The sequence below is a fragment of the Cupressus sempervirens genome, chromosome 6 (assembly GCF_028749045.1).
Source record: "Cupressus sempervirens isolate cs-2001-9-10 chromosome 6, ASM2874904v1, whole genome shotgun sequence".
In the NCBI taxonomy this organism is placed as follows: Eukaryota; Viridiplantae; Streptophyta; class Pinopsida; order Cupressales; family Cupressaceae; genus Cupressus; species Cupressus sempervirens.
This window is the reverse complement of record NC_143123.1, coordinates 155,087,271-155,114,636: the sequence shown is the minus strand read 5'-3', so window position 1 is coordinate 155,114,636 and position 27,366 is coordinate 155,087,271. Positions and strand designations below refer to the sequence as shown.

Here is a 27,366-nt window from a genome sequence, read left to right as displayed (position 1 = left end):
ATTCTAAAAAAAAAACCCTTATTCTAAAATTTCCTTTATGCACTAACAGCTTTCCTAACTAGCTACTTTCCTATCTACCACTAATACCCAAATCTCCTACCACTAACTCCCAACACAATGTACCCACACAACCACCTTTTCAGCAAGTGCCTAACCCCTAGGTCTACGTGCTATAGTCCTAACTCCTAAGTCTACTAGGCATGTAGCCCAAAATGCCACCTCTCCACATTAATTAAGTAGGCAACATCTTCCTCAAGCATACGTTAGAATGAGATCCCTCCTCGGGCTACGCATCATCTCTTGGGTGGAGGTGCACAAAAGTGGTTCAACACATGTTAGAGTGGAGGAGGCACTTTTCAAGTGCATAGTCAAGGGCAGATGTGATTTGAGAGGTGGGGACCATTGTCCTTATTCCTTTCTTATTCTTTGCAAACAAAAAGGCACCTATGTAGTCACATAGGATAATTGTAATAATGTTTTGAGCTCCCTTGGGAGATACACTTATGGGATACATATATTTGTAGTATTAATATTGCCATTGTAACTATGGATACATACAGATTGTCACATGATTCTTATTTCAGTTCTACTAACCTTGGTTTGACTAAAGTGATATATCATTTTTGTTTGATGTGACTAAAGTGATCAATCCAATTCATGAGACTCTCAAGTTAGTCTCCTCACCTAGTTTTATAGATTATTATTCAAGTTAGTCTATTGGATATTAACTTTATTTGCTTCTATGTATAAGGTTCTTAAGAATATTCTTGGATTATTATATTGATATGTATTGTGGACTAACTCTATGTTGCTTTTATTTTAGTTGGCATACAAAAAAGAGAGAATTAGGAAGTTCACATCCACAACTTGTTCTTTTCCATGAGATTATATTCTATATTATCCATTGGTTCATTCTCTCTTAATTAGCTATCTTATGATAGGTCTTGGTGTGATGGTGGTACAATGTTAATCAATGTTTCCATGTAAATGTCTGATTTACAAGATTATTTTAAATCTTTGAAGCGACATCATTATCCAAGCAATATTGTGAAATATAGTCGAAGTATCTCTTGGAATCTCTCATTCTCATTATTAATGAAATCCACATAATGCTACTATTGAATGAATGAATAGTCAACCTCTTTCATGCTCAATATTAAAAAAAAAAAAACAATTTACTTGTATTGAATACACATGCAGTTTTCATACATAGAATGCATATACACCACTTAAGTTTCAATTGAAATAGCTATTATAGTAAATCTCCTTCTCAACAACAACCTATAATCACACACACACACACACACACACACACACACACACACACACACACACACACACACACACACACACACACACACACACACACACACACACACAGTTTTGATTCATAAATCAACCTAAAAATAGACTTTTCATTTACATAATAACTACATGAACATCAAAGTAATGACTATTCCTTTTCAAGAACTTCTTTTAACTCATTTACAACTACTATGATGGATTTGTTTTCCATATCAATACTAATAAATACATAACATTGAATCCTACAATACAATGAGTATGATAATAACCACATTTTTTTATTTAATTCATGAACCCATTCATCTCAAAAACTCACATAAGGATGAAAATCTCACTCTTAAAATCAAGCATTCATGGACATAAACAGAAGGTCCTCCCTTTACAAAGCAATTATACTATACATGGAGAATAATCCCATCCCCTCAATGTATTAAAAAATGTTACATCCCTTTTTTGTTTCATCAAAACATGAGAGATACCAAGATTTTTCCCTTGGAACCATTGAGCATACAACCTGCAACAAAATTTACCACAAGAACTATGGAGGCTTACCTCCCATCCTAGGCATCTATGAATCCACCCACCGAGAAGGGGAAACAAAACTCAAATGGGTTACACTCAAACATTTCACAATGCATAAAAAACTCAATCTCTACCTTTACAAACCCTCCAAGGTTTAACACAATGATTTACCATTGGAATCATGAAACAATGGGTGAACGTGGCCTCTCCAAAGAGGAGAATGTCATATCCATATACACATGTAAATTTTCAATTGCATAATGCCTCTTCAAGGCTATCAAATACATCTCCCCATCACATCAATACACTTATACCTCCTATAATAACAAACAAGGCATATGGCTTCATGAACAAAAAAAACCCTCTCCAAGAGGGAAATCTCTCAACTTCAACATTGAGCCCAACTAAGCCCTTCACCCAAGGCATCTCTCCCCTCTCAAGGGTGAGTGAAGCCTTAACACCCATTTACAATTCCACATCCCAAAACAAAGTAAAGAGATCAAGAAAGAAACCAAGAAAATACATGTAACACAAATCACAATTTCACCATCACAACATAATACAAGGATTCACAATGAAAATACATGAACCCACAACAAAAATACATATTTTCATCAACATTGTGCAAATGCAAAAGATGGTCATGGTTTGAGCACCAACCTTGGTCTAAGCTACAGGAAATGGTGGTTGATGAAGAACTCCCTTCTCCTTAGACTCTTTTCCAAAAACCCTAGCTATCTCTAAACTTAGAGAGTGGGTGAACACCCACTAGTTTGTCCAAACTCCCTTAAGAAGACCTCTAACCCCACAATCTCCATTTTTGGAAAAACATAAAGCCCACTTTCTCTTACACTATTGTCCCTTCTAAACATAGGACCTTGACCAATTGTGAAAGATAGGTTAAAATCATGTGACAACTCAAATTTCGAATTGGTGGAAGAATGCATTGGTTAAAGGGTCCCCTAGGTTAGCTAAGCACTAAAATGGTCAAATTGAGTCCCCTAGCATGTTATGCTACCATATGGGTGGCTTATTTTCACATAAAAGGCACTTTGGGACCACCTATTGACCCTCTAAAGTCCTTGTCAATTTTGAATTCGAAATTCCCCTTGATGGTGACCCATCCTATTCTCTCTCCAAGTGGATTTGATTAAATCTTTTGAAGGGAATTTAGTTTAAGGTTATGTGTTGCCTTAACCAAAACCCTAGGTGACATGTCATCAACACATAAATAATTTACAAGTGTCAAGTGACACATTAAAACACATTACATGTCACAATGACATGTCCCTAATTCATTCATGAATATATATTTACTACACACATGCAACTTACATTTACAAAATAAACAAATCACAACGAGGCTTTGAATCTTCCAAAGATTTGCGTTGACTATATTGTGTCCACATATGTTTGGGACTTATTTCCCCAATAAAATTCCATGGTTCAATTGCCTTCACACTAAACTTGAACATTAGTAGCCCAATGGTAAATCATATAAAATGCATGCATATAGGTTCATCACAAATCTCATATTGAATAATTCGCATTAACATACTCAATTATCTTAATCAACTTTATTTTCTAATCATTTTCATATAAAGCATCTAAAACATTAAAATATCAAAATCTACATATCAACATTAACCTTTCCTACTATGATCAAATTAATATTGGAAATCACATTATATTCCAATTTCTATTGTGGTGATCAAATATTGAATCCATAACTATTAGAACATTAGGCATATGAGTTAGGTCATAATACACATCATAAGTGAAATTCACCAAAATGTAAACATTACAACTAGTATCCTTTGATTTCATTAAACATAGTGTGATTACTAAAAGTATCCCATTTTCATTATAAGATAAAAAATCATAAGGTGTAATATTTATATCAAGTAATTAGTAGGCTGGCATAATCATGTCTACATATGTTCAAAATCAGTCGTTAGAAAATTCCTTTATATCTTGTCAGCCAATATATTGCATTCTTTAACTCACTTATTATCCTCCATAACATATTCACCAAATACCATTCACACAACAAATTGACTTATTATATTTACATCATACCAAGTTCTGTCAAGTAGGCCCTTATCCAAGATTGATCACAATTTCTGTCTGTAATTATTAGTAGTACACACAAGAGTGTGTTTGATTCATCTTTCCACAATGACCATCTAGATCAATTATCCTAATGGATCATAAAATCCCATCAACCTATTGACATAGTTTCTAAGTTATGTCATCTCAAGCCTTTATTCAATAGGGTTTAAGCTTATCAACCTAATGTAATTTTTAATAGGATACTTAGCACAAAAATAGCTCAGTAAGGTCTCAAATTCATTATTGATAAGGAAAATGCCAATCATGACATACTTAGATCCTAAACCTTCTTACCATCATTTTATCTAGGAGGTAGAAACATGTCATCTCATCTCCTTACTCTTCCTAGTTCTAATCATATTCATGTTATTACGAATTTATAATAGGGCACAAGGGGAGGGGCCTTACATATAGGAGGTTGTGAGTCTTATTTGAGGATCATATTGTGAAGTGTGTTCTCATTGGAGATATTTGGAGGTTTCCCCCTTGAAGTGGCCTATTACTCTAAGCTATTATCAAGTATTTATTTAATATGTCATATTAATTATTCTATTGTGCAAGTTATTTCATTACAAGTGGTATTAAAGCATGATCTTGGCACCATAGAGGCAAGATTTTTGCTATTTTGGGAAGAGCATAACTTTTAGATTTTAGCAAATTTTTCAAAAAAAATTATTTTGCAATGCTACTCTATTCTTCACTAAGTCATTTACCCTTTTGCACTTTGCTTTGAAGACTATTTAAAGAAGTTATAGTCCAAAATTTAGAGGAATTAGAGAAAATTATTGCAGAATTACTATTTCTACACAATTTATTGAAATCTAAATATCTCTCACATCTTGCCAAATTGGAGTGTAACTTGTATTGGGTTTTTGAATACATAGCAGAGGAGCTATATTTCAAAGCTTGGAGAAATTGAAGCAAAAATAAGCAAGTTATTACAAAATTAGGAAAATTCACTTTCAAGGTGGCAAATTTGCCAATTTTTGGATTTTTCCAAAGTATGGGTATCTTGGCCTTGGTAAGTTACAGTGAAAAATGAAATTAAAAAATCAGGGAAATCGTATTTCATTTGTGTGATTTATTTTAAAAATATTGGTTTCCATCATGACAAGGCCTCCAACAAGAGGCAAAAAGGATGCTACCATACTAGGGAAATCTTTTGATCAAGATTGGGACACAACAAAGGATGGTATTCCCAATGAGGAAATAAGAAAGTTCAAGGAAGAGGTTAAGAGGGATATGTGCGACCTACAAGGAGATATATCAGATATACGAAGCATGTTAAGCACCTATATGAATAAAATAGTAAAGGAGTTGTCAAGCAATCAAGGTGAAACCTTCAAGTCGACTAATAATGACACAAATTTTAATACTCCTATGGGATCTAGGAATTTTTTTGCAAAGGTGGATATGTGCAAATTCAATGCCAATGATCAAATGGATTATTTTTTTGAGGTACATCAAATCCCATATGGACAAAAGGGTCACGATGGCTTCCTTATATCTAGAACTAGATCAATTCATTTGGTATCTTTGGTTTGGTACTCATAGAAGGAAAAAGGGTCTCACTATATCATGGTCAATTTTTATAGAAGAAATCCAAGCACAATATAAAACTAGTGTGATAGAAAACTTCTTTAGCCAACTTGCTAAGCTTCAACAAATCGAATCAGTTAAGGATTATATTCAAAAATTCAAAAACCTATTCTTAAGAGTGGATACAATTACAAAGGATAACTTGAATGATTTATTCTTGGGTGGTCTCAAGGATCACATTCAACATGAGGTACACATGTTTAGTCCTAGCTTAGTAAATGAGTCTTTTATATTGGCACGTAAGGTAGAGGAGAAGTTCTTGATTCCTAGAAAGAAAGGGGCTAACATGACAAGAGAAAAAGGTTATTCAACACCTTATCTTCCTTAACCTACTAAGTTGACTCCACAACAAATTGAGGAGAAAAGAGCAAAAGGATTTTGTTTCAATTGTGATAGAAACTACAATTGAGGACATAAATGTAGTGAAAATAAATTGTTCTATATTGAAGGTCCAAGTGAGGAAGAAGAGGATGAGCCCATATTAGAGGAGGATAGGGAGTCAAGTGAGGATTCACATGATTCTCAACCAATCATTTTTTTTCAAGCACTTTCAAATTTTAGTACACCACAAACTCTCAATGTATTAGGTTTCTTAAAGAAGAAGAAAGTAACAGTGTCGATTGACTCTGGTAGTACTCCTAATTTCATCAAAAAAAAGTTGGCAACTCTTCTAAATTGTTTTATATATCCAGCTCCAAAATTTTAGGTTTTGATTGCAGATGGGGGTAGAGTTAGTTGTTCAGGAGTGTCATAGCATCAAATTATCCATGGGAGATTATCAACTTGATACCCTAATGTATGTGATATCCATGGGTTCAACAAATATTGTTTTGGGAGTACAATGGCTTACTACGTTGGGAACGATTGAGATGAACTTCCAAGAACTATTTGTTGGTGTAAATAAGTATTTACTTATTACACTTAAGTTTACTTAGGTTAATGCATATTTTTTATTATTTTATTATTTACTTATTAGCCACCTAGGAGTATGAATACTCTTGTGAGTTGTCATGTTGACAACATAAGAATCTACACCTCTTTTATGCACATGTTGTCTACAACACAGGAGTTAGCACACTAATTAAGCACATGGTGTCTACACCCTTGTCATTCTTATCCACTCATCTAGAATGTTGGATAAGGTGTGTGCTTAGTTGTCATGATGCTTATCTTATCTCCTAGTTCTTTCTAGAGATATTCTAGGTGATTCCTGAGAGGCTTTTATATAGAGGTACTCCTAGTGTGTTTGCACATCACATCAAATATTGAACAGAGCAATGTATTAGGACATACTCTAATTAATTGATCATATCCATTTTTGGTCTACAGTTGTGCTTGTGCTTGAGTTCTTAGTTCCTAGGTGAATTTTTCCCTTAGGCAAATTCTTACATGGTATTAGAGCTATACCAAATTCTTACATGGTTCAGAGCTTTTAGAGATTTTCACATCACATAGTCGTCCAAGACCATTGATTGCTTCAACACCTCAGCCTGAATTTAGAGTACTACAGAAATAGGGTGCATCTAGAAGCTAGATCTGACCTTGCCATTACGTTTGGAACACTGAATTGGTGAAGATCGACTATAAACTCAGCTACCCTAGGCTAAAGTTGATCGTGAGGTAGATTTTTTTTGCAAATCAGCACCCAAAGGACTGATTTGCAGAATTGGTATGATCATTTCAAATATGTACATTTAATTTTTAGATCTGCATTTTTCATCTTCATCTCTATTATTTTTTTCAGATTAGCATTATTTTTTGGAAATTTTTTGGCCATAGGGTCATAGGAGAGATTTTTTGCAAGTGAAAATTGAAGCTTGTTGGTGCAAATCAGATATTTGCATCACATTCAGAAGGTCCCAAAACCCCCAGATCAGATTTTGTTTCATCCAAATCGGACATTTGAGGCAAAATCTAGAGCCATTTGACTTTTGGAGGCATGACGACGATTCAGAAAAAATAACAGCAACAATAATTTTCAAACAACGATATTTCCCTCACATGGACTCCTTTTTGCAAGCAATTTTTTTTTTTGTTTTGGGGTAGGATTTTGTGATCTACACATTGGTGTAGGTGGTTTGAGATCTCTATTTCTAAATTTTTCTGCAACTTGCAAATCCTGATTTTTACCACTTCAAATGCTTGGTATGGGCTCATCTAGACTCCAAATTAGGTTCCATTTTTTTTGAAAGTGCATATTTTTTTGTCTACTTTCAAGATTTATAATCATATTATAGGTTCAATAGATATAAATACTACTTTTAGAAATAGGCCCTAAATTGGCAAGTGGCTACCAAGTGCCTAAATCATACATTTGGGGGGTTTCTTTGATTCTCTTTGATTCTTTGGGGGTTCATTGATTGATCTCATGGAGTCTTGTCAGATTTGTCAATTTATTATTAGACCACAGTTGACAACAAAGAACTATCACAAATGGAGTACTTTGGTAGTTGATCATCTAAGAGAACATCCATAATTGCTTCCTTATCTCTATACATTTCCACCACATTTTATTTGGACATATATTATCAACCTTAATCAATTTCTATGTAAAATTACGAGTAAGGAATCTTTTGCTCCTCTTAGATTGGCACATTTACCTTATGATATTTAGCTGTCTATTTGGGAAGCATATGGAGATCCTTGTGATCCTCCATCTCTAGAGAACATTCTCCATCCAGTCACTCTAGCTATGGTTTCTTCAACTCCAGATGAGATCACACCTCCTACTTCTGTTGCTCCTACTACTTCAGTTTCAACAATAGATGCTTATGATGTAGTGCAATAGGACCCTTTATGTCTTCCTACATTACTTTCATTCAAAGACTTCCTTCTCGCCCTTGTAGGTCTATTCATGGAGTCTTACATTGAAGATGTGGAAGACATTCTTGATGACATTTGTCTTCTATTTGAGGTGGATACTTCTTCTTTTTTTGTAGTGACAGATTCATGTACTTCAGCACTGTAGGGTACACATGGTCTTCGAGGTGATGATTTGTTGCCAGACATTTCAACTCTGTTCTTGGAGTCACACACAACGGATATGGGAGACTTTTATGATGATCTATCACTTCTCTTTGCTGAGGATTCTTCTATAGTTGTTGCAAGGGCCCACTCTAACCCTGAAGTCCATGCTCCACATGATCAATCTTTCCAAGTTGGCATGATTGTGGATTCTTCTTTACAACATCCACAGGAGGTCTCTTTGACATTTGAGAAGACTGTTGGTTCCTTGAAACAGGTTATCCACTCACACTCCTTGTTTGATCTACACTTCTCTTTAGCAGTTTTGGAGGAAGCCATCATCAGTATCGACATAGGGACTTTTGGATAGGTTTCAAAGACAACAGTCATCATAGATATTCCTTCTCCATACAGGGGATGCATCTCATAGATACCCTTGCATCTGTTTCTTCCAAAGGGGAGGAACATCATTTAGATGTTGTGGATCAACTTCTACATTGGAGCATTATTCATTGAGTGGCACACTACTTTTAAAGGGGGGGATTACCTTGTCTCCTTCTTCTCTTTTTTGGGGGGGACTTTTTCCTCTTAAGGGGATTTTGTCCTACTCCTTTTTCTCTCTTGTATATACTGGATGTATGTCGTAATCGGAGGGTCTTGATTATTCCATCCATCCATGCATCCTCTTTCATCTCTCTTTTTGGGGGAGGGTTTTTCACATGAGGTTTTCCCTCTTTCCCTGCATTATGAGAGATTTGCATCTTCATTATGTACATGGCTACCTAACATGGCCTAGTAGCCAGGACCCATTATGCATTGCATCATAAATTTCGTAAACTTAAGGGCATTCCCCTAAGTTGCACTTAAGGGGGGGTGTTGGTGTAAATAAGTATTTACTTATTACACTTAAGTTTACTTAGGTTAATGGATATTTTTTATTATTTTATTATTTATTTATTAGCCACCTAGGAGTATGTGTACTCTTGTGAGTTGTCATGTTGACAACATAGGAGTCCGCACCTCTTTTATGCACATTTTGTCTACAACATAGGAGTTAGCACACTAATTAAGCACATGGTGTCTACACCCTTGTCATTCTTATCTAATCATCTAGAATGTTGGATAAGCTGTGTGCTTAGTTGTCATGATGCTTATCTTATCTCCTAGTTCTTTCTAGAGACATTCTAGGTGCTTCCTAAGAGGCCTTCATATATAGGCACTCCTAGTGTGTTTGCACATCACATCAAATATTGAGCAGAGCAATGTATTAGGACATACTCTGATTAATTGATCATATCCTTTTTTGGTCTACAGTTGTGCTTGTGTTTGAGTTCTTAGTTCCTAGGTGAATTTTTCCCTTAGGAAAATTCTTACATGGTATTAGAGCTATACCAAATTCTTACACTATTCATGCAATTTCAATCAAAAGGAAAGTTAGTGGAGCTTAGGGGATTGGAGGAAAAATACCCACAAATGGTAAGCTCTCATCAAATGCAAAAATTTCTTAAGAAAGGAGTGGATGGATTTGTGGCCTAGCTATGCTCATTACAAGTCTCTCAATCTAATGCTCTTACTCATCTAGATTTACAAGCCATAATTGATCATCACTCTGTGATTCTTGGAGATATGCCTAAAGGACTTCCTCCTAAGAGGGATCATGACCATGCCATACAACTAGTTCTAGGAAGCCAACCACCAAACATCAGGCCTTATAGGTACACACACATACACAAAAGTGAGATATAAAAAATTGTTGAAGAAATGCTAGAGGTAGGAATTATCAAGCATAACCAAAGTGCTTACTCCTCACCTATTGTGATGGTTTTTAAAAAGGATGAAACTTGGCACATGTGTCTAGATTATAGAGTGATCAGCAAGTACACCATTAAAGATAAGTTTCTTATTCCAGTCATCGATGATCTTCTAGTTGAATTAAATGGAGCTATGTATTTTACCAAGTTAGATCTTGTAAGGAAACTTGGCAATAAAGAATATAACCGTTTCCACATAACCCATAATAGATCTAAAATAATCATGAAATTAAAATCCACATGCAAGAGAATAGACAACATACCCACAAAATTGTGACACAAGATATACCTTGGGAAACCCTCATTGAGGGAAAAACCCAGCCTCCAAAAGCATCGATCACCATGTATTATTCAACAAAAAATACCATTGCCATACAACCATGGAAGCCTTCATGGCCATAGCCACAACCGAACAAACTATGTGAACAAGCATGAATCCACACATCCCATGTCATGCTTCCAACCTTCACAAATGCTCCCTTGGCTAACCTGTCAAGCCTTGTCCCGCTCGACTCTTGCCTTTTTGTCTTCTCCTTGTCACTCTCTCTTTTCTCTATACAAAAACTACCCTTGTGGCTTCTTATATAGTATCAAGTCCCACAAAACCACCAAGTGGTATTACATAAACCATGTGCTACCTAACCCACTGACCCCCCATTTAATATTGGGCATTTAATTCTTTTCCCCAATATTAAATAATTATATAAAATATTTTCACAATGTTACAATACAGCTCATCAAAAATATTCTATGGGAACCTTTACATTTTGCACGTCCATCTAGGTACAACATTACATAATAAAATATAACAATATTATGCAATGTGTGCAACACCCATTATTTCAACAATCTCCCACTTGTTGTATACATTGCATAGGGTCAATCCGTAGCCACACAAATGAACAAGGGAACAATCCCTCCTAGCACATCCACCATCATGGATCAAAATACACCAAGTGCTCCATCCTGGTACTCGTAACAAAATCAAAGTATCTAGCATCTCGAACATGAATGATCTCACCTCCTATTATGCCACTCCCACTGGACATACATAGAAGCCATCCAAAGAGAAAACCACCCAACCTGTCGCATTAGAAGATCATAAAATCCTATACCAACTAAAATTCCAAGCACAATAACCCGATCCAAAGGTAATCACATGTATCCGTAGTTGTCAAAATATCCATAGCTGAAATAGCACCCACAACAAGTGCCAAACCCATCCAACTATCCATACCTCAAAGGTATAACAAGTGAATCTCATATCACCGACATATCCAATCTATAACCTGCAATCACAAGCCTCAAGAGCAATACCTGCCACATATATACCAAGAAGCTCCCACTGCAAAAGATAATGTCAAATCTATAACCAATCCACTCACAACATCTCAAAAAAGTGAATCCATGTAGTATCAAGGACATCCATAATACATAATCCAATATCCTACAAGAATAACTCTCATAACAAGTCTCCAATAGTCTCTCAAATTCTCCACAAACAACAAAGGAAAGAGATAAAGAAATAACCATGTCATCTCTCTCTCACATGACAAACATGAGCACAAACCAGTGATCACAATCTCTAACCAATCTCAAATCCAATCTAGTCAAAACTAAACATCCAAGAAGATAACCAAGACCAGAGAAACCATGCAAATCATAACCTGTATCATGTCCTTCTACACACACCTCTAGATGTAAACTATGCAAGTATGATCTCCTCCATAAAACCCCAACAAGAAGCCTCAACAACACCCAAACCATACCATATAGCTAATCATGGATGTAAGCCTCTCACAAGAAGATCAAACTCAACAAACCATTCCTAAACCAAGGAAAAATGTCCAATGTAAAACCATCTCCCAAACTCAACCAGCATAACAACATATGCACATGGAGATAACCAATGCTAAACCATCTCTCAAATGAACCCTCCAAAACTAACTCATGTACCATAGCTCAAGATCCATATCCATGAAAGACAAGCATAAATATAGTGCAACTGAGAGAAACAATGGGCTATACCTCTCAAGTAGAAAACTGCCGAGTAGACCAAGAGTGGGGAATGAGAATGCTCATCAAGATACCCAAGTCTCCAACCAAGACTCATCTAAGAACAATCTCCTCTCAAGTCCATATCAGGTGACTGCCCCTCGGACTTCCTACTGAAGCCATCAACCATCCCAACAAATACTTCTCTAATCTAAGAGAAATCAGCGTCACCACCATCTCTAAGTATCCATGAGCACCTGTAACCAATCAATTTATGCCAACTCCAAATGCAACATAGCAATATCATGAAGTATCCAGCTTATGATCAGTGTACTCAATACCAAGAAACTAAACCAAGATCAATGTCAAAGTTCCAACCATGGCCTCAGGAACATAAACATGACAACATGATCTTACCATCTCAACTAAAGAGATAACATGCTCCACATGAACACACCATAACATGTCACAACTCTAAACGTGTATCAAGAGTATACCATGACATAATAATGAAACCATCCTCACATCAAGGATAACATGCCAAATAAAAGCATAAACCACACCTTTGCCAAGAACTCTGTGAGTCCTCAAGATGCAACCATCTCCATACACCATGAAGAAAACCATCTCCACATACCTGGAAGAACCATCTCCATACACCATGAAGATAACCAAGAAATCCATGAGTCCTCAAGATCTAACCATCTTCATACACCATGAAGATAACAAGTGCACCATGCAAATGTCAAAGATGCTTCTGTAGCAACAGGATCTAAGACAAACCTCCAACATCTGCAAACACTCAATAAATATATCAATGCCAAAAAAAAACTCCCACTCAACCATGGTACCAAGTCACCTATGGCATCATAAAATCCATCTCCTCCAAACCAAGAAGATATAAACCAAACCAGGAACTAATCCTGCATTGTCACCCCATCACTGTCACAAGATCCCACTAAACCGTGTATCAAAGCTATCCATGACATCATGATGAAAACCCATCCTCTAACCATGAGAATCAAGCAAGGCATCAAACCATCAAAGAACTCAAAGTGCACATCATGAGCTCCTCAAAAGAAACCAAATAACCATGATCCTCAACCAAGAAGATATACCACCATAACCAAATCAGAAAATCCAAGCTAATGAACATCAAGGATGTACCTGTATAACCAATCATGTCATGCCAAAATCCATGACACCATGATCACATCCATGAACCGAGCATCTGGCTCTCAATATATTCAACCTGTCAGCATAAAATAGTCAACCACAATCCTCCACCATGACTGTACTTGGTAACAACATCTCATCCCTTCTACATGAAGAAAATAGTAAATCATGTGACTTAGGGCATAGACAACCCAAATCCAAGCCACCAATCTAAATATGCATCAATAATGAAAGATCAATGGGCAAAGACAATCCATAACCAAGCTATAAATGCAACCTGTAAGTATAGACTACTTACAACACTGCACAACTTGTAGACCCAACAAGTCATCATGCATATCCAAACCAAACACTGATAACCATATCATCATGAGACCAATCTGAAATATGAACTGAGTATACAATGACATCAAAACTTAAATCTCTAATGCCATAAACTCACAATGTTACCATAGTCAAAATATACCTATAAACTGTTCAGATCAATATATCAACAAATAAATCATGCCAAACCTACACCAAATCTAAACCAATGTGTAGAGCTCTCCAAGAGCTTTCTGTTGACTACTCGAAGTTCAAAATCCGACTCTGTATGCCCAAGTTATGCCCCAATCTGTGCTCAAAATAAATAACATCTGACTTTAGGGCTCTCAAAATCTGACAAAATATCAAAATCATAGAACCAAACCTATACCATCTTGTAGTGCTCTGAATTAGCTTTCCAATGCTTGTAAGACCTCCGAAATCCGATATTATGAGAGAAAGTTATGGCCATTTTACTAAGACAGTCTTTTTACCATTTTTAGTACGATTTTTCATTTTTTATTTTTTCAGTGACGAAAATTCTGACGGGATTAAATTTGACGGCCATCATGGGCTGAAACTAAAAAACTCTTTCATTTCCTCTGAACATGGCCAAACTAGGGCATATTATATATCAAAATTTATGGAAATGTCGACCTGGATCCAATGGTGAGGTTTGTTTTTACCCAGGAGGTCATTTCTACATGCTACCTCCCAAAACCCTCATTTAAATGAAACATCCGAAAAACTCTTTTGTCCAACAATTTCACATGCCCAAATCTTTTAACATCCCATCATAACAGCAAACCCAAAACCCTCAGATCTGCAATAAAAAAAACTCATATATCTTGCCCTTTCCTTTTATCCTCTCATGCATTCCCATGGATTCAATCTAGGGTTACAATAATAAAACCATAGCTCTGATACCACTTGTAAGAAAACTTGGCAATAAAGAATATAACCGTTTCCACATAACCCATAATAGATCTGAAATAATCACGAAATTAAAATCCACATGCAAGAGAATAGACAACATACCCACAAAATTGTGACACAAGATATACCCTGGGAAACCCTCATTGAGGGAAAAACCCAGCCTCCAAAAGCATCCATCACCATGTATTATTCAGCAAAAAATGCCATTGCCATACAACCATGGAAGCCTTCATGGCCATAGCCACAACCGAGCAAACTATGTGAACAAGCATGAATCCACACATCCCATGCCATGCTTCCAACCTTCACAAATGCTCCCTTGGCTAACCTGTCAAGCCTTGTCCCGCTTGACTCTTGCCTTTTTGTCTTCTCCTTGTCACTCTCTCTTTTCTCTATACAAAAACTACCCTTGTGGCTTCTTATATAGTAGCAAGTCCCACAAAACCACCAAGTGGTATTACATAAACCATGTGCTAAAACCATGTGCTACCTAACCCACTGACCCCCCATTTAATATTAGGCATTTAATTCTTTTCCCCAATATTAAATAATTATATAAAATATTTTCACAATGTTACAATACAGCTCATCAAGAATATTCTATGGGAATCTTTACATGTTGCACGTCCATCTAAGTACAACATTACATAATAAAAAATAAAAAAAATAAAATATAACAATATTATGCAATGTGTGCAACACCCATTATTTCAACAGATCTTAGATCGGGTCATCACCAAATTTAGATTAAGGAGGAAGATATAAAAACAACATTTCAAAATCGCGAGGGTCATTATGAATTTTTAGTAATGTCATTTAGTCTTACCAATGCACTATCTACATTCCAAAGTTTGATGAATTCTATTTTTAAGTTCTTGAGAAAGTTTCTGTTAGTGTTTTTTGATGATATATTAATTTATAGCAAGACTTGGGAAGAAATTTTTTAGCATGAAGATCAAGCATTACAATTACTCTAAGATCATCAACTCTATGCTAAGCCATCCAAGTGTGCTTTTGGTCTTAAGGAGGTGGGGTTTTTGGGACACATAATTTCACATGGAGTAAAGGTGGACCCGAACAAAATTAAGGCTATCATGGAATGACCTATTCCAAAAACCATTAAGAAGCTAAGGGGTTTCTTGAGAATGATAGGGTACTATAGAAGATTTGTGAAGAATTATAGTCATATAGTAGCACCCCTCACCACTCTATTAAAGAAAGATTCTTTTCATTGGAATGAATATGCTAATGTAGCATTTGAGCAATTGAAGAAGGCTATATGTACAACTCCAATGCTTGCCACTCCAAACTTCACCAAGGAATTCATTGTAGAATTGATGCTTCTATAAATGGAATAGGAGTAGTTCTCATATAAGAAGGTAGACCAATTGCTTTTGAGAGTCATCAATTAAAAGGTAAAAACCAACTGAAACTTATTTATGAAAAGGAAATGCTAGCAATCCTTCATGCGGTTAAAAAATGGAGGTCTTATTTAATGGGTTGATACTTCAAGGTTAAGATAGATCATGATAGCCTAAAATATTTTTTGGAATAATGACTATCTTTAGTAGAGCAACAAAAATGGGTCACTAAGATGTTGGGATATGACATTGAAATTCTATACAAGAAAGGGAAGGAAAATATTGTGTCTGATGCACTTTCTAGAAAGGATGAAAAAGATGAAGCCTTATTGTGTGCCCTTTTAATATTACAAGAAAATTGGTTGGTAGAAGCCAAAGAAGCGTGGAAAAATGATGTTACAACAAGTAATCTCATCCAACAAATAAAAAATGACCCTAGTAGTGTAAGGAAACTCAGGTGCGGAAATAGCTTCCTACATTAATCTCTTAAGAGAAGTATGGTGAAAATCCTATTAAAATCTTTTCTACACTTACATATTCAATATCATGTAAACAACAATATTTCAGCCAACCAAGCATAAAGAAAATAGATAGAGAAAGAAACACATAACACAAAGATTTTTCGGTGGGGAAAAACCTTTTGGTAAAACAACCCCACCCCTCCAGAACCTACACAATGTAATATCTTCAACACAAGGTTACAATACAATTGTAATGCAAGTTCAATAGCAACCACAGAAGACTCTAGTAGCAACTCACAATACCAACAATACACTTTTTTGCATCCCTTCTCTTCGCAACCCTAAAAATTCTTATAACATGCACTTCACTTTAGGGCTACTCCTAAAGGTAACCGTATTAGGGTTTTACCATTCTCTGAGAAAATAGGAACCCCCAAAAAAAATTTGGGGTGATGCCTCAAACCCCACTATTGGGGTAGAGTGTACATTAATCAAATTTATCAGTTGCCACATGTCTTCACCTGTCATTGAATCTTCCTGACATAGCTCTTACGTGTCATAGGAATCCATCATAACCATTTTAGCAATGATCTCCTTATACACAATTCAAGATACCAACACATCAACATTATTTGCAAGAAATACATTTTACAAAACAAATAATAAGAATAGGAATTATCCAAGGTTGAGACACTTTATTCCTAACAAGTAGTTCAGATAAGTTTTCAAATAATCAGAGTTGGAAGAAAGTGATCCTGATCTTCAAAGGTTGTGCAATCAAGTAAAAGAAGCATCCCAACAATGGGGAGCTTTCCATTTTGTCAACCATGGAGTGGAAGAGGAACTCCTAAATAGTGTGGATTTAGTCTCTAGACATGTTTTTAAACTTCCTCCCCAAGTCAAAGAAAGAGCAGTTTGTGTTCCCTCTAGTGGAGATGGGTATTTTAAAACCTTCGGTCTTTTGCCTTGTGATATCATGTCTTTTCCTATAGTACCAACATCTAATTCACTTCAACAATATGCACAAAAGCTATGGTCACAAGGAAATCTTGAATTCTTGTATGTCAAACACTTTGTTTCATTTTTGATGCAACCAAAAATTCTTTCCAACCTAAGATCTCTTATTTGAGAGGTAGGTAACTTATTGTTGTGCTCTAGATGGTTGTCTAAGAAAAAAATTATTTTAACATTTTTATTAGCTAGTAATTTAATTTTGATCTTAAATATCATAGAGATTATGTCATTATTTTTAGAGTTTTAGTTTAGGAGAGATGATTTGGTAGTTGATCATTCTAAAGTGGCAGTTCTCAAAATTCTATATGGAACTTTCAAATTACTACATTTTTTATAGCAACTTATTTGGCTAGCCACATGTTTATAACTAAGGTTTCAAGGTCGCATCATCAAATATGATGCAACATCATCAACATGTTATATTTCTAAATATAAAAAATAATACCAAAACAAATGAGACCAATTGGACTACATTAAGAACCATCGTACTTGTAACGGATACATTTCATTCAATTATGAGCAGTGATCATTTGTAAAAATAACCTTAAAGTGACAATTATATATTAAACTAGTAATTTTATATCAACTATAAATAATAAATTAATAACTGTTATACCACCCATTAGAAATCTTTCAGACACTAAACCATCTCACCTATTTCTTAATGTCTTTGTTTACAAAATGATTTAATTATATAACTCTAGATAAAAAATAACAATCTTGTATAAAATGAATTTGTTCATGTTGGTCTTCTCCATAACATTAAAATATGGTAGATTAACATATAATTATTTAAACTATTGTTGCGTGTTGTGTAGTGACATCCTAAGAACATTCAGTTCCAAGTTAGATGATCTAGAAAATTCCTTGATAAAACTTATCCTTCAAGGTTTGGGTCTTGGAAAATATCTCTACATTGATTTTTTCGAATGTGAAGCTTTTCTTAATCTAAATTATTTCTCAAAGAGTGAAAAATCAAGGGGTACCACTAATATAATTCTAAAGGAGCACACTGATTGGAGCTTGATTACAATTATATATAATGACCAAGTGGGTGGACTTGGAATGTGCTCCACAAAAGGTGAATGGTTTAGGGTAAAACCTATAGCTTCATTATTCACTATTTTTATGGGTGACACTTTAAAGGTAATGTAATTCCATATTTGTTTCTAGAGAAAATTTTAAGATAAATGGTGACATTCTTTTTTAAGATAAATTGTGATATTCTTTATTTGCTTGTAGATATGGAGCAATGATAGATTTTGGAGTGTAAAGCACCATGTAGCTTATGAAGGGAGGGAGCCTTGACTTTCTGTGGCTCTCTTTTGGGATTTTCCTCAAGAAAAGGAGGTACTAGTTCCAGAGGAGCTCATAGATGATCACCATCCATGCCATTATAAATCATTTATTTTCAAGGACTATGTAAAAGATAGATTGGAAGGATCTCCTTTTAGTAATTAAGAGTTTTTAAAAATTAGATAATTATTATTAATTATATGAATGGAATGTACAATTTTATTGGTTGTTTGTGTGTTTACATATTAATAAATAGTATAATATATGTTTTTGGATTAATTGTTAATATTTTAGTTTTAATTTGGTTTTTATTTTATTTATGATATTTGACATTATTTTCTTAATAAGATATGAGACAAAAGAATGTGAATAGATTGTATAATGAGATGAAAAATAAATAGAGAAATATTTAAAATGCATTAATAAATGATATCATTTATAATGTTTGTATGTGGGTATAATTTTAAATATAAGTGTAAACAACTTTGTGTTCTCAAGAATATAGTTTAATAAATAGAAGAAATTTACTCATTTGTTATACACAATGAATTTATAGTATTTGCTACATGCACAAAATTTTGGAGTAGTCTTATTTAGATGTATATGTTAAGTGTGATATTTTGGTGGATGTCCATAAATAAATGAATCACCAACCCAATAACTTCACATTTGCTAGCCTACTTTGACTCCATGCCAACACTTTAAATCATTCATTCTTCTACTTTAGTGCTATATTATTTATTGCTTTAAGTTCAATTTATTTTTCATTCATGTATTGTGTATTATAATAATTAAAGTTTACTTATATAATTATATAAAAGCATAAAAAATAATAATATAAATATAAAATTAGCAATCTTAGAAAACAATAGGCTCTAGCAATGCTGGATGACCCTAGGTGGGTAAACAATTTTAAAATTATCAATGGTCAGAACATAGATTTAGGGAGAAAGACAAAAGAAGACATCTGGCCAATTATTTCAATCAACATACCCACTAGGCATCATGAGAATGACATCATTCTACTCCACACACAAATACATCAAGGTACAAAATTAATAGACCCAACTAGAAATCCTTCTATTCATATCAAAGGAACTTAAATAAGGACAACAAGGTCTTTGATATTTTCCTTTGAGGACAAGAAAACTGAAATAGATTATGGGTTAATGGATTGATTTTACTCTAATGCCACCAAATATCTCAAATCATATAGGAATGTAGATGTCCTCATGATATCTTAAGTGTTCGTGAAGTACAAAAAAATGGTTTATGGTGGTTTATTGATGGACAAGCTCACACTTGCAACACAAAATGTTTTGCATGGTGCTTATAAAATGTTAAACAATCTTAATGAAATTGACCACAAAGATGGGTCTTAAAAAAGAAACATGCCTATGAACTTTGCACTCACTTCTTTCAAACCTGTAAGGAATATTTGTATAGATCCTAATGACCATCATAATGGAGAATTATCTGATATGAGAAAAATACATCTCCCTTATATTAAAATGTCTTGAATGGTTTGCATGCTTCATACAAAAGCATTACAAGTCTTCATGAAATTGGCCATGTAGATGGGTCTTTACAAGGAAATATGTCTACGACCTTTGTACTCAATGAACTATTGAATCCACAAGGGACATTTGTTTTACATTCCAATGTTCATCGTAATGATGCATTTGGAGATATTGGAAAAAATAACGCTCCCTTTAATCCAAAGAATACAAAGGACTCACCCTCTAATAAGGAACAAAAGAATCTATATATCTATAATTTTCTATATGGAAAGGAAAATATAAGAAGAAAAGATCAAAGAGAAAGAAGAAGGGGCATATAAGTTATGGAGGGAAAAAGATCAAGCTTACTCTTCAATGGAGATGCAAGGAGGATAAAAGGGAAGAAGTGCACTGAAAGAAGGTCCACCTAAAAAAATAGTTGGGTCTACATAGATAAAGCTCCATAGAATTAACAGTCTCCTAGGATCAAGTATAGTAAAAAATTAATGACCACATTTAATAGTATACTTTCTTTGTGAATTATAGAAATAGACTTTAGACATTCTTAATCTTCAAAATATTTTATTTGAAACAGTTAGGCGTTTTGCTACTTTTTTAACATAGACCAACTTGAAGGAATTATTTTAGTACTCTTTAAATTTAGATTAGAGAGATATAATGTGTACAAAGTTAATTTTGGGTCCTAGAATGACTTAATTAATGCATTTAACCTTGGTTTCCAATCTTAAATAAGACCAATTCCAAACTAGGTTTCCCCCATTTTGGATTCAACTTAAATCAATTGTATTAAAATATAAGGAACTTCACCTAATAGAAATAAAGACAAATGAATTAGGGATATTCTTAAAGTATGATATGAGATCCTTCCAAACCTATTAGATTTTGTGTACTCCTTGACAATTCCAACTCACATGGCTATGAAACCTAAATTTGGAAAATGGAAACAAGATTTCTTAATTAAATATCTGTATAATGTGTGTGGTATATGCCATGATTTTTACCACAATACACTAAGGTGCACCCATAATGACTTTAGTCATAAATTTCATCAATCTCCCTTATCCAAAAGAAAAGTACAATCCAAATTAGTTATAGACAAACATAATTATTTCCTACAAGTAGTTCATCAGAAGGTTGGGGATTCAGATTCTATCTACTCAAATCAAGAAGAGATGGAATAATAGATGGATATTGGCAAGGATCATAATGTAAATAGAGTGAAATTATACATTCAACAAGATATCCCATAATCTTGTAGTGGCATCCATATTGCTTAACAAAGCCATTAAGTAACCCCTTATTATAAGGAGAATGTTAGTAAGGAGTAGCGTATCACACATGATAGAACACATATTCTTATGCACATGTCTCAATAACTAAAAAAATCTACCAAATACCTACAAAATACATAATGCACACAAGGTAAGTTCCTTGTAAATCTTGTCCCTTTTTATAAGTTTTTATCATTATTTTCTAATACTATTGATAATTAGTGCATCAAATATTATTTTATGCCAGTCATGTTGACATTTGTAGAATTTTGTAGCTATGGTTTCATAGATCTAGCTAGGAATTGAAAAATATTACTTGCAAAAATAAGAAATAAAGAATAAAATAAATGAAATTCTTTAAGAGAAAATATAGGTAAGACTCATGTGAAAACAACATGACCTTAGTCTTTATTTGATGTAGAATCAAGTCCAACCTCTAATGCCATAAATGGTTGATGCAATCCTTTACTTTTGTGCATAACCAAAATGTTTGGCTTTCATTCAAAATAATTATGTGACATAAGGAGAGAAAATGTTGAAAACTCCATTATTTCACATTTTGATATGTTTTACCTACAAATAAAAGTACTATTTTTTCTAGCTCCCACTCTAATACCAAATAAAATTTTCCATCACATCAAAAACATGTACTACTAGTGGAGAGTGATCTCATCAGGGATATAGTCACTGTGCCAACACCCACCACAAAATGGAGCTAGATATAACCACATAGCTTGTGGGATTTGCAGCTATGGATGCATATATCTAGCTAGGAATTGAAAAACTATACCTATAGAAATAAAAATAGAGAAGCGAAAAAAGTTTTAAAAGTAAAAATATATTGATCACACATAATTAAATTTGTAAATTAAAATGAATATATAAATAAGAGAGCCAAATTCATGCAATAAATGTATGAAATTCTTAAAGAGAAAGACATAATTAAAAATAATAATTCCTTTGTTAAATAAAGTTGCAATTGTAGTCTATTCTAAAAACCTCTATGAATAAAAAGTTACTAATGGTTGTGTAGCATAAATCATTGACATAACATATAGTTTACTTGTGTTAATGATATTATGATCAAAATCAAGAATGATAGTGAAATAGTCACTCTCAAATCTCTAAAGATTCTAGAAATGAAATTATTGGCATGACCTAAACTTGTCCCTAATCATAAACTTCAAGGAAAACAATATTCATATTCATCAAATAGTATGGAAAGGATGGTAGAAGAACTAATATATTTAGTGGCCTCATAGTTAATAGAGAAAATTACAAAGGAAGTATGGAATGAAATGGATGATTTCAAACCTCTTAGAAGCGATATACAATATTTCCCTTTATCACCTACACATTACATGACAGACTCTAATCAAGATGAAGATATGGAAAATGAGGATGAGAAAAATAACATGATCTAATGATAGACCTTATCATTATTGAAATTATTATTCTCTCAATTATCCTTATAGAATAATTTGAACTAGTAAAAACAAAAATGATATTGGCATTGGGTTTCAATCCACTCTATATGGAAAATTATCAATCACAAAAAACTCAAGGACAAATTTATGCTCTCCTTGAATGAATTGTAGTTTATTTCATGGAAACTTGGGAGACATGATGATGTATTCCAGAACCATATGAACCCCCATTGGAGGTGAGCTAGTTCCCAACAATAACAACATGTAGAAACACAACATAATATACAAGATCTGATACCAATCTCGAGTCTTTATTCATAAAATAATGAATTACATGAAATGTGCCAGGATTTGACACCTTCTCAGTTACAACCAAATAAGAAGAAAGTAATAATTATATAAGATCCATTAAGATCCAACCAAACCCTAGCTAGTCCAGATCTATAACACAACAACAATCTAGTAGAAACACCAAGAAAGATCTAAACTTGTGCTCACAAGCCACCAAGAAATCTCCTTGCTTCTTCAGCCACAACTAATAGCTCTACGTAAAATTTCACAACTATAGATCTCAATTTTAAATCTCTAATCTCAAAATCACTAACTTAATCCTCTCACAACTCTACCCAAACCCTCGTTAAATACTTATACAACCAAAAGTTGACCTATTACAAATAAAATCATCTAGAACCCTAATAAACCCAATATACCATAAGTCAACTTACAAAAACTATTAAATACACCTAGAAAAAATAACCAAGACTCAAATAGGTCCATACACATTCCTACAATTGATCAACATCACAATCATACACTATGCACATTAAATGCACAAAGTCAACTTGATCAAATTGCAAGAACACCATTCAAAAAACCTCACAACTGAACATTAGCAAGCTCACCAAGTGAGCCAAGAATCACTGAGAAAGTATGATGACTAAGGTCCTACAAGCATTGTTGAGCTCCTTCACTTGTTAAGTTCCTTGATCAACACTACATACAAAGAACAATTGAGCACCACAAGCTTCAATGAGCTCCTTTAGTGATTGAGTACTTCAGTCAACACTGCAACTAGGAACTATCCTAATAATGACCAAGAAACATCCCTTCTTTGACTAGGTTCTCCAACTCCAAAGTCAAAACCACTGCAACATCCAAGATTGCAAGCTACCCAAGGATGATCCTACATCAAACTCCCCAAGTGCAAAAAGATGTTCTTAGTAAATGGAAGAACATCTTCTGGGATTCAACACATAAACACTAAATTGGTTCTTCACATACATGTCCTCCACGTCTTCAACTTGTACATTATTTACTCTGTTCCACTTCTACCAACCACTCCGACCAATAATCAACTATTTTCTCTACTTCTTTTCATCTTTTTTTGGTTTTCCATAGGTCTATTTTCTATACTGATCTCTAACCCTTTCAGAATCCTTTAGTTGAACTTGGTTACCAAAACTTAGGTTCCTTTTTTTGAGTTCTTCATTCTACAAAGGAGTCACTAAAAACTTCCTACCACCTTTCTCAATTTTAAAAACATTCTTGACACAATCATGTACCACCCTATAATATACTACCAAGGTCTACCAAGTAATATATGACAACTACTCATGTCCACAACATCACATAGCACTTGATCAACATACTGTCCAATTTGAAAATCAATGAGACATCACTCATTCACTTCCAACGCATGTTCATCTTGTAACCAACCAATCCTATAAGGTGATGTAGGTGTATCCTAGGTTGCCTTGCTATCCTGCACTTTTTTGGTTCATTCTACTAGTTCTATCGAGTTCTAGTGTTGACCAAGTGTTCCTTCATGTGTCGAGTGAACCTGATATATGTTGATGATTGGTTCCTTCTTTTACTGAGTTTGTCTATAATTTGTTCTTATTTTGGGCTAACTTTTTTATTTAATTTTAATCACGAACTTAATGATGGGAGATGTCTTGGGACATGTGAAAACTATTTTAAGGTCAAACTTTTTATTATGTAATGATCTAGAATCTTTTGTAAGATGTTTTTGGAAAGTATAAATAAGGGTGTTTAGGTTTAGGTTAGTGAAACTTAGAGAGTTTAGAGTAGATGTTTTTGGAAAAGTGAATTTGAAGCTAGATCGTGGATCTTGAAGTTGTATTTTATATCTGGTCGTAACCCAAAAGTCCTTACAACTGGGCATGTATGCTAATAATTGGATGAATAAGAAAAAGTGTTTACTATCTCCCTCTCCTTTGTGTTGTTCTCTATGTTTTTTCTTCCTTTGTTCTTACTCAACAAGGTGTTTGGATAGTTTAGGTGTGCCTCTAGCCCTAGCTATTCAGATCCTTCCTTGCATCAAGTGGTATCAAAGATTGAGGTTTTTCCTTGTGGAGATTAGATCGTGTAGAACCCTAAGTTGAACTTGGTTGCCAGGTGGAATATCTTCATATTTGACCTATAACTTGTAGAGGGTTACCATCTTCCAGGAACTTGTTTCTAAAGATGGTTTGAGGAAGACAAAATGCTGACACCACTATGGACATGTTGAGAAAAATTACAACCAGATTAGATGCCATGAAAATAGCCTAGAGGAGAGGAGCGCATCTTGATGATGTGAGTGATGATGAAGCAATGACACCAAACCCTAATCCAAAACCTGAGAAAGATCAAGATAAGGAAATATTGTTGAGAGTATTTTCAAGGGCACATTCAGAGCCTATTGTAGAAGTTGTTCTTTTTGATGGAAAATTGGACAAAAATAGTGTGTTGGATTGCATCTTTGATATGGAGAAGTCCTTTGATTTTGAAGGAACTCCTAATACTAGGAAGGTGAAAATGATAGTCACTAGGTTGAAAGGTCATGCCTTACTATGGTGAGAGCATTCGCAAATTGATTGACAAAGGAGAGGAAAGGAGAAGATTAGGACATGGCTGAAAATGGTGAACAAGGTGAAGAAGAATAAGATTCTTTCTGATTACCAAGTTAGCTTTTGAGAAAGATGCAAAATTTGAGACAAAAGGACATGAATGTGAAGGAGTATACTGAGGAATTCTATAGATTGGACTTCAGATTTGGACATGTGGATGATAAGGTTGAGAAAGTTTCAAGGTATCTCAATCATGGATTAGGATTTGGAATTCAAGATTAGATAAATTTTGTGAAATTGGAAAGTGTGGAAGAAACATACCAATGTGCCTTGAAAGCTAAGGAGTTCTTGACAAAGAAGCATGAACAAATACAAAGAGCTAGAGGTGGTAGATTCCAAAGAGGCAGAGGTAGATCTTATGGATAAAATGGAAGATTTGATAGTTTTGTGCAAGATAAGGGAAAATATGAGTGTACAAATGATGACAAAGGAAAGACTGAATGGAAAGGGGGTAATTCTTATCAAGGAGGTACTAGTTCTTACCGAGGAAGAGGCAATTATTATTCTAGAGGTGATTTTCATGGTAATTATTTTAGATGTAGCAAAGAAGGGCATAGATCCTTTGAGTGTAGATACTCTGGTGAGAATGAACAAGGTAATAGAAATACTATGATTCAAGGAGACCTTAAGGTTCAACAAGTGGACTTGAAGTTGGAGAAAATATAATGGTGAGAAGAACTTTGTGTAATAAGGGAATTGATGAGTAACCTATCTCGAGGAGAAGTCTTTTCAAGACTAGATGTAAGATGGCTAGAAAATGTTGCAAAGTGATCATTGATAGTGGAAGTTCAACAAATTTGGCATCAAAGGAGTTGGTTAAAGAGTTACAGTTTCATAGGTTGAGACACTATAAACCCTATCATGTTTCATGGATCAAGGATGAACATAAGTTGGTGGTAAGTGACCAATGTATTGTGAAGTTCAAGATTGGAAATTACTTTGATGAAGTTATGTGTGATGATATGCATATTGATTGTTGTCATATTTTGTTGGATAGACCTTAGTAATATGATAGTTATGCTATCCATGATTGAAGATTGAATCAATGTACTCTTTGGATGAATTCAAAAAAACAAGTATTTTTTCTTTTGATTGAAAGTCTAGATGAGGTTGATTGTAATACTATTTGAGTTTGTGTGGTCAATGGAAAACAATTTGAAAAGGAAATTAAGAAGAATCAAATATTTTTTGCCATAATTCCTAGGAGACTGAGTTGTGGTAGTAGTAACCGAGTGATAGAAAATATTGATGACTAAGTGGTAGACAGTAATGACTAAGTTTTAGAGGATAGTAGTAACCAAGTGAGAAAAAAAGATAGCATTGTTAGTTGATTTCTGGTAGAAATTAAAAGTTTACTTGATGAATACAAGGAGAATTTTTT

General features: G+C 34.3%; 1 pseudogene; it reads left to right on the top strand.

The window, feature by feature from the left end:
* Window positions 1-268: 268 nt before the first annotated feature.
* LOC149551712 (C4-beta,C20-epoxidase-like) lies at window positions 269-19,020 on the top strand (annotated as a pseudogene).
* The last annotated feature ends 8,346 nt before the right edge of the window (window positions 19,021-27,366 follow it).